We start from the raw sequence: 10,061 nt of genomic DNA, 5'->3' as shown, positions 1-10,061 counted from the left end.
CTCCTGGACACAGAATGGATCCTGCCACCCTGAAGTGTGGGAGGGAAATTGGAGTTTCTGAAGGCGGGGGCCTCTGGGGACTTTCTCTGCATGAAAAGTGTTTGGCTCACAAGGAAAAGCGATCAACTCCCTCTTGGGATCATACAAAGACCATAGGAAGTCAGTGTGTGTCAACGTGGTGGCTCTGCTTTGTTGACTAATTCACTAATGCCTGTGAGATCCATCCGGGGAAGCAAGTGCTCTGTTTCCCCTTGTACCATCCACATAAGACTCAGGAGACAAGCAGGGAAGAGCAGGATGCCATGAGGCGAGGCCAAGGTGCACCTGCTGTGTGAGGTCTCGGTTGGGCTGGTGTAGCATAAGAGGAGAATGCACGGCCACAGGACGGGCTAGGCTTCTGGAAGGCTCCCCGACTGCTCATGGTTTTGCCTCTCGGTCCCCTCATCAGGAAGGGGTTTGATGCCACATACCAAGGAGCAAACAGTGTAATGAACAACCACCAGGGACTTAGAGAAGAGCCTGCTGCTAGTAAATCTCAAAAATAACCCCAGTTTCCGTTTCTTGCTCATTTGTAGTTAAGCCGTGAGTGATTAAATAGTTGCGCTGTAAATATTAAATAATTCTTGCTAGTGAAACCACAGCGCCAATGGTTAAATAAGTACGTGTGTTGGTTAACTGCCTCAATAGCGTAGTTACCAATAGGGTGTGGTGGTGCATTCCTGTATGATCCGAGCACCTGGGAGGCTGAGGCAGGGGGTGGTGAGTTCCAGACTATCCTGGGCTCCACAGTGAAACACTGAAACCAAACCAACGATGGTGGAGTTAATGAGTGTGTGGAATTATATGGTTCCCTTTAATGACGGACACTGACTTTGTTGTATATGAATTTACTGAGGCTGATTCGGTCATTTCAGAAAGCTGCAATTGTAAAGAGTAATGAGATTATTATACTTCTCTCGTGAAGTTACTCAGACAGTGCGTCTGTGCTGGCCTAGTGGAAAGGCTGTCTTGCTGGCTTTCCATCCCAGCTTCCTGCCCCAGAGCCTGGAGTTCTGTGGTTTTATTATTTGTTTGTTTGTTTGTTTGTTTTTGAGAGAGTCTTGGTTTGTAGTCCAGGCTGGCCTCAAACTTCCTGGAAGGAAGATCAAGTGAGCCTTCCTTCCCCAGCCTCCCCACTGCCTGTGTGGTAGGGTGGCTCTGATGGTCCCTCGGCAGGTGGTGAGAGGGGCCTGTGGTCCACATGGAGCCTGTGATGAAGGAGAGGCCTGAGGATGGCTCAGAGCAGCTCAGAGATATGAGACCCCTCCCCAGCCTTCTCCCAATATGGAAGTGGTTCCCCAGGTCAAACCGACACACACCCCGCAGCAGGAGTCAACTGTCAGCATCCCACAGAGAACGTTGAAACAGTGTGCTTTTGCTCAGCCTTTCCTCTGTGGTGGGAGGAAGAGAGGCTGGAGAGGGAAGGAAAGGCAGACTCTGGGGTCTGGGATCACCTGGGGTGAGACATGGGGAGGGAACAGGCCTTTGTGGATGCTTCCCGGTGAGCAGGGTCCTTCTGGTCCCTGCAGCAGGTGGAAGTGGAGGACTGAGTTCTGGGGGCACACTGGCTTGGAGCTGAGTTACTGAGTGGGACTGAACTCAAAGCCATTGGCGTTAAGGTTCACATCCTTGCACTGAAGGAGGCATGGTGGCTATAACACCTCCCCTGAACCCCCAACAGGACACAGGAGGGATCCCCACAGCAGCTCTTTGGCCAGCTTTGGGGGAGAAAATTCAGTGTCTCAGATGCCTCCGATGCTGCTTTTCCTTCCTGCCCGTGGCTTCTGCAGGGGTCTCACAATTTCCTCTAGTGGCCTGCCTCTGTCCGGAGCGAGCGAGGCATTGAGCAATGCAGGTTAGAGATCCTGAGGCCATAACAAAGTGGCCATTGTCAGGGCCCCTGTGAATAAGCCAAGACTCTTATGATGGGAGGTCTTTCTCGATTATCCATAAAGGCCAAGGCTTCAGTGTTGAGTCAGAGCCTATGGACAGGGATACGTGGGCCCGAGCCAGAGGAGACACGTGACACCACAGAACAGGATTTAGTTGCTCTGTGGAAGGCAGAAGGTGGAAGCCAGGCCACGAGGCAAGGAATGAGGTGGACTCTGAAAGCTGAGAATGGAAGGGAAACAGATAGAAGGTTCTAGAAGGAACCTTGTAGTTCTGACCTTAAGGATTGTCAGGGACTGAGCGCTTGCTGTTTTAAGTCACTACTACATTTGTCCCACGTCTTAGGACAGTTGCACTGAATGTTGATGTTCAAGGAGAAGTTCACCCCCTGCCCACCCCCGGGATGGGTGTTAGGAGTCCTGCATTTCATGCTGGGTCGGACCCCTTTCCTCCAGACTCAACTTCCCCACAGCTGCTTCTCTTTTGTCATCGCTTTGGCCTTCTCACAGGGGAGCCACGCTGCCCCCAGTTCTTGGGGGACATGGGGTGGAAACCCCAAGGTTGAAAATAGCCCTGCACTCTTTTTTGGTTAGGTTTCTGCTCTCAACCACCTTGGGGCAGCCGGCTGAAAAAGCCACTTCCTTCTGTCAGGCTCGCTGTCCATATTGGCATCTCTCTTCTGTCCTGCTGAACTCCCTGGGGCTGGCTCAGAGGTGGGACTCCGTGGAAAGATTTTCCCAGTGTTCCTGGCCTGGCTTTGGCAGAAGTTTTGGAGCTCAGGGGTTGCTGCCTGTTTCTGTCTTTTTGTTCTAAGGTCTTCCTTGCTCTCAAGTTCAAGGTGGTGTTTCCTTTCTCAGGGTGTGAGCTCCGACCACGATGTTGTCACGGCCAATAACTTGTTTCCACTCAAAACCACGGGCAGCCCAGGCCCTTCTCAAGAAATTATTTTCAAAAAAAATTTTTATTTTCTTCCCTCCCATTTCTCAAGGTTGACCTCAAGGGCTGGTTGCCGCTGGAAAATGTAAATAACACCATAGGACACAGGTTGGCTTAGGTGTGTGGTAGGAAAATGATGCTTTTAAAGCAGGCTTTACCATTTGTCTCGTTTCGCATGGCTGCTTTTTAAATGCCAAGGAGGCAAATGGTGCTCACGTGACTCAAAGACAGAGCTTCAGACAATGGCCTGCCACTTGTTCCTCACCACAGAGCAGGCCAGAGGTGTTTGCTGAGTGAAGCGGATGTGTGAGAGAGTAGCCGCTGGTTCTGACGTCACTGGAATGGTCACCATCTTCTGCTAAGTCCAACCCATATGCTCACTTGAAATTATTCCCAGGTGGGTGCTAATGCCATGTGTGTCTTCCAGACTGGAACACTATCAGGTGGGGACGGTGATCCGACCCGGCATGGCAGATTCAATGCCAGGATCCTGAGCGGCATGCCCCAATGATGTCCAGGGCATGTGTCCTCAGTCATGATCAGGAAGCCTCTGTGACAGATGGTGGTGTCCTCCAACCCATCTCCCCCCACTTCAAGAGCGTAACTCTCATTCAGATAGAGAAACCAAGACCCAGAGCTGGGGTTCAAATGGTGACCCAGTGATTGGTGGCGTGGCCTGTGACACCCTAGAGCCCTAGCCTGCTTTCTTCCTGAGCACCATCTCCTTCCTGCCTCCTGGGCTCCAGCCATGACAGCTTCTTTTCTCTTTTCCCAGGATCCACATCTCTGTCCAGCTACCTCAGAGCCAGTGCCTACCACTTCCTCTGCCTGAATCTACTTCCTTCCCTCCTAGGCTGGTTGAGAGCTTCCTCCTTCAGACTCCACTGTCAACAGCCACCTTGGGAAAAGCTCTCCTCCACCTCCCCAGAACAGAGCAGCACCCTTTACTCAGACAGAGCTGGGGCAAAGACACCCATATGTAGGGAGCGGGCTGAGTGTCCTCTGTTATACACTCAAGGATAGCAAGACTCTCTCCAGTTGAACTTGCTGCTCTATCTTCAGGTCCTGCATCCCAGAGCCAGGTAGATTACAAAGGGTCCAGATACTCTTGTGACTCAATTGTTTTTTGGGGGGAGGGAGGTTTCAAGACAGGGTTTCTCTGTATATAGCCTTGGCTGTCCTGGACTCATTTTGTAGACCAGGCTGACCTCGAACTCACAGCGATCCACCTGCCTCTGCCTCCCCAGTGCTGGGATTAAAGGCGTGCATCACCATGTTGTGACTCAGTTTATCCACCTGTCAATCTAGCTGACACTTGCTCACGTGTTCACTTAGCACTTACCCACTTGACCGTCCGTCCATTTACTCACCTGTCCACCCACTCACATACGTATACACCTGCTGTCCATCCGTTCATCACTAATTCTCATCCATTTGTCCTCCCACTTATCCATCCATCCACCCATCCACCCTCCTCTCCATCCACCTACCCCGACGTCTGCCTGCTCACCCACTTACCCATCTACCCTTTCCCTTTTCGCTTACCCAGCCAGCCACCTATGCACCCACCCATCCACATGATTGCCTATCCACAGACCCATCTACCTATTTATTCACTCACCTACTCATCTACCTTATCATGTGTTCACACGCCCACCCCCTACTCACTCACCCGTCTACTCGTCTCTCTATCCACACTCCCAACACCCACCATCCATCCATCTATCCATCTGTGCATTTATCCATTCATCCCTTTATTGACCTCGTCACCTATGCCCTTACCCACCCACCCATCTACTGAGCCAAGCACAATGACAAGTTTGTCACACAGATCAGGGGAGGAGCCTCTGCCCGCTCAGAGCCTGTAGTCTTGGTAAATGTGCAGGGAATGACCCCGATGGATCTTCAGGCCTCAGGACCTGGAACACTCTCCTTAGGCCTCGGACACCTCGGCGTGTCTGTGGGTGCCCTGTGCTGGGTGCAGATGGTGGCTCAAAGCAAGGCTGCCACATTTGCATGTTTTTACCATTTTGGTCTCAGTTTTGTAGAGGAAACCTTTCTGGAACGCTTAAGAAAAAAAAAAACAGAAAAAAAAAACACAGGAAATTGTGTCTTGTGTTCTTGGTAGCTAAACTCATGCTACGTTTGAACACAGCTTTACTTCCTTCCTTCCTTCCTTCCTTCTTTCTATCTCTCTTTCTCTCTCAAGTGTGAACTGAAAAGCCCGCTGGAAGGAGGTAGTAATTGCAGTCCTGGCCTGCAGCGAGAGGTGGGGAGGGGGTTCTGAGCTGCAGTGCAAGGTGGGGGGTTCTGGGCTGCAGTGCAAGGTGGAGGGGGTTCTGGGCTGCAGTGCAAGGTGGGGGGTTCTGGACTGCAGTGCAAGGCAGAGGGGGTTCTGGACTGCAGTGTAAGGTGGAGGGGGTTCTGGGCTGCAGTGCAAGGCAGAGGGGTGCTGTGAGTGCTGGTTGCTGGTTACAGCAGGCCTATTTTCAGGAGGCCAGAACTGTGGCTGTGAACGCTGCCGGGTGGCGTGTGACCGGGCTGGGACGGAGGGAGAAGAATGGATTCTGTTGCCCCAGCTGTGGGCAGGAGCTCGGTAATGGGTGCCCTAGCTTCCTCCTCTGGGACGCCTGTTTCTCAGATCCACCTGAAAGCGAATGGAGCTCACCCACGTGCTAGCCCCCGGTGTGAATTCCCCATACTGCTGGCTCTTCTCCCAGGCAGCAAGCTGGGTACAGGTGACCAGAGAAAGCCACTAGCCAAAGGCATAGGGCATCCAGATGACATTGGGGGCCACTATGGACTCCACAGAATTAGCTTTGCCTGAGGAGCCCCCAGATTCAGAGGTGCCCTGGTGTACGCTGTGTGGGCTTGGCTCTTCTGGGCTCTCTTCTAGGCCGTGACTCCAGATTAGGCTTGTATGTCTTCTCGTGAGCATGTCCGCTCCCATCACAGAACCATCGGTCTGGGCTTCCAAGATCCAAACCCGTGTCTTCAGTAGTAGTGTGAGGCAAGGGACTTACTTGCAATTGCCCAGGGAATAGCCAGGACTTCTTTGCTCTGGGGGCCCAGCACCTTGTATTCCGTGTCTTACCCCAACTCAAAGCCTGCCCCCTTGCCCGGTTACTGCATCTCAGCTAAAGTAGGCTGTGGGGATGGGAGTCCAAGCTACTGCCCTGTCCTGTGGAGCTCATTGCCATGGAGGCAGAGGCAGTATTTCCTACAGACATTTGCCTACGGATCTGACCTGCTATAGGAACTCCTAGCTTACTCACTCCACTTGGAGCTGGGGCCATATGCTTGGGTGGCTCAATTGCCCCAGGAGGCAACTGAAAAACTCAGACCATTAGCTAAGGAGTAGGGCAGCATCCCAGCTAGCCTGCTCTGCTCACCAGCAAGAGAAGACTGTTCTAGAATCTAGCCGTTGTGCAGTTCGTGCCTCACTTCCACCCTTGGCTTTTCCGTCAGTGACCCTGTTGTGGCTCCCAGGTGAGCGTACCCACTTACTGCATCACTCCTTCCTGCCCTCAAGTCTTCCCCTTCACGGCCCTGCAACAAAGCTGCCTCCTCTGGGGCCTGTGCAGGTTGCCCTACAAGACACTTCTTCCTCTTTTGTGAGCAAACAGGGTTTGCCTTGCACAAGGCCCCTTGGTGCGGGGGTAATGAGATATATGTAATGTTCCTTTCTTGCCGGTTCTTTAAGTAGGTCTGGTGCCCAATTCTCTGTCTGTCTGTCTGTCTGTCTGTCTGTCTGTCTGTTTCTCCCTATCCCCCTTCCACCCTTCCTTATTTAGAAAGGGTCCCATGTAACCCTGGCTGTTCTCGAATTCCCAGGGATGACCTTGAATCCCTGACTCTCTCGCTTCCTCCTGAGTGCTGGGATTACAGGCGCTCTTCCCCATGCCAGGTTCATGCTGTACTGGGGGGTGGACCTCAGGCTTCTTGCACGCTAGGCAAGCACCCCACCACTGAGCCACATCCTCGGGCCCTTGGTCTCTGTGTCACAAAAAGGAACCTCTTGGGGTTTCTGAGCAGCAGGGGCCCGTAGACTAGGGTCACTCTGCCCAGGCCACTTGGCCTGACTACCACCACTTCCACATCTTTAAGAGAGGAATAATAGGGCAGCTGTTGTATCAGATTCGATATAGCACTGGGGCAGCCATTTCTCAGCCTCATGTGGATGGTGGCACTGGACACAACCATCTGACTGATGGACGTATAGATGGGTGCTCCTGAGGCATGGCCATTATGGAGATTTAAACACCACACAAGGGACATGGCAGTTAATCCTCATAACCTGGTGGGGGTGGGTATTGGTGCCCCCTGAGGCTTACTTAACAAGGGAAGTGACAAGTGTGGGAGGCAGATGCCTGTGTGGCTCAGGATGCAGGGCCCCTTCCAAAGGGACAACACCATCTTCTGCTCAGGGCCATGGACAGTGAATTCTGCTTATGGCCTCTAAATTAATGTTCCCAGGAAAACAAGAGCTGTTCTGTGTTACATATTCTTAGAGGCAGATTTGACGATGATTGAAATGGAGAGATGGCTTGACTGGTTAAGAGTATGGCCTGCTCTTGCAGAGGACCCAAGTTGGGTTCCTAGCAGCTATATCTGGCACCTGTAACTCTAACTCTGGGGGCTCTGACACCCCATCTGACCACCTCAGCCACTGACATACCTATGCATATACATAGAATAAAAATATATTTTAGAGCTGGGCGTGGTGGCGCACGCCTTTAATCCTAGCACTTGGGAGGCAGAGGCAGGTGGATCGCTGTGAGTTTGAGGCCAGTTTGGTCTACAAAGCAAAGGACTTCCAAGGCTAGCACAGAGAGACCCTGTCTCAAAAAACAAAAAACAAACAAACAAACAAACAAACAAACAAAAAACAAAAAGAAAAGAAAAGAAAAAGGGAAAAATCTTAAACAACAACAACAAAAAAAACAGTTTAATGACTGCGGTGACCTGGCATGTTGCAGAAGAGCCCAATTATCTTGGACTATTTCAGCCACTAAATAGCTGTTCATTGTCCACCTCTGTGAGTGATGGGACATCTTTGTGACTCCAAGTTAGTTCTTTGGACTGCACAGACAGAACCTGGCTCCCACCAACCCAAAGGCTAAGAATGTCATCAGGTGACGCCGGAGGTTTAAAGCAGAGATGCCCTTTCTTGTCCCTAACCCTCCTGACTTATGCTTCCAGTAACATACTTGAAAGATGCATTCATTGGCGTATGACTTTCTTTCTCCTGATACTATAGAAACCTGGATCTGTGTTTCTGGACCATGGTCACTCGTATTTGGCTCCAGAACAAACCAAGCCTTGTTTGCTTTGAGGTGAGAGCTGTGGTTTTTGAAGTAGAGGACTTATTCCCTTCCTCGCAGAGAAGACTCCGGCTTGGGTGGAGAGTGTCACCCTGGGAGTGTGCAGCCACCCCCCCCACCATCCCCATCTCTTCTTGTTTCTATCTCAGCTTCTCCTTCTGAATTTCAATTTGGCTCATGTTCCCACCTTGCAGCCTGGCCTGGATGGGAGCGGAATCTCAGGGGTCCTGTCCATCACAGCCGCTCAGCGGCAGCGGTTCCTGAGATTACTCATACACCTGTCAGATAAGAAAAGTGAAAGGTGAAGTTGGACCCTGGAGATGCCATCAACTTCCCAAATCCAGCTGTCCTCGCCCCACCCCAAGGAACAAGTAACTCCCTAAGAGGAATCACTGGAGGAAACCCTGAGTTTTCGATGACCCTGGAAGGGGAACTGGCCTGGGCAGGTCTGGTTTCAGGATTTCACCTCACCTACCAGTGGGAGGGGGGGGGGCACAGTAGGGGGAGGTCCTCGGCAGGGGCTCCAAGGTAGCATTTCTTCCCATGCTTTGCTGGGGTCTGGTGCTCTTTGGCCACCTGTGTCTGGCAGCCTTTGCTTCAATGGCAAGGCCACGAGGTTGCAACATAGCTGCTGAGGTTTCTGTGGCCCTCCAGCCAAGGCTGGTCCAGGTGCTGAGGGCAGGGGACACGTGGGGGGACAGAATTAGACCCCCGTGGAAAAACCACCAGCCTGCATGGTGTTTTTAGGTCTCACCTCAGGACCCACGCCCTGTAACTGACTTTGGAACTTAGTCTTGGACTGACATCAAGCTGGTCCTTGTCATTGGCTCTACCTCACTCCCCTCCAACGTCAAGGATCCTGGGTGTGGGTCTTGCTTTCTATCTCCTCTGGCTGAGCTCTCCTGGGCCCTCGCAGGATGGAGAGTTAAAGCCTGAGCTGTGCTCCTCAGACGACAGGCACAACACAGGTAAACAGGAAACACACGCACAGGAGGGTCCCTAAAACGTACTCAGGCAAACATCTCCTTATTGTAAAATAATTGTGTGTGTTTGTGTGTGTGTGTGTGTGTGTGTGAGTGTGTGTGTGTGCACATGCGCACAAGCAAAAAGAAGGTGTGGGGCTCCCTGCGTCTACATCTAAAGTTATAGGTAGCTGTGAGCCATCCGACATGGGCAATGGGGAACGCAACTCCAGTTTCTCTGAAAGAGTAGCAAGGACTCACCGAGCCATCTCTCCAGCCCCAAGAAACGATTTTGAACATGCAGAAATGTAAGATTAGTACAAAGGACACTGTCATGGCTGGAGTCACCTGCAGCTGCAGGACTCGAACCTGGTGGAATGGGATCTGTGTCCTTATCGATGGCCCTGGGTGGAGACATGACCTCTGAACTTCCAGAAAGATCCCAGGATTCCAACCTAGCAGAGGTGTCTGGTCAAGAATGAAGACACACCTTACCCACCCCTTAAAGGTCACTCTAGTGGGCCTGCCAATCACCTGCACAGGAAGCCACCTCTCAGGGAAGCTGTCTGCCTGAGACTTCAGTAGCATGACACCTGCCAAACAGTGGGTCAGCGTGATGGGCTCTCTGGTCACTGTCACCCTGTGCTTCTCTCCATAATGGTCCCTTGGGCCACTGTCCACCCACCCTCGAGAGTGTCCCACATCATAATCAAGTCTTTGTCTTCTGTGCTATGCTCTGTGTTTCGTCTAATGTTTTCCCACAGAGATGACAAGAACTGGGGAGCGGGGAGACAATAGAGTGGGGCCCTGGCCACTCGTACGGTACTCATGGAGGTGGGCGACCTTCCCTACAGGCAGTTTCTAGACCAAACAACTCACTTTTGCTTCACTAGAAGCACTGGGGGTGTGG

Source organism: Acomys minous (genome assembly GCF_964271855.1).
Source record: "Acomys minous genome assembly, chromosome: 14".
NCBI classification, from domain to species: Eukaryota; Metazoa; Chordata; class Mammalia; order Rodentia; family Muridae; genus Acomys; species Acomys minous.
The sequence above is the reverse complement of the archived record's forward strand: the minus strand, read 5'-3'. Positions refer to the sequence as shown.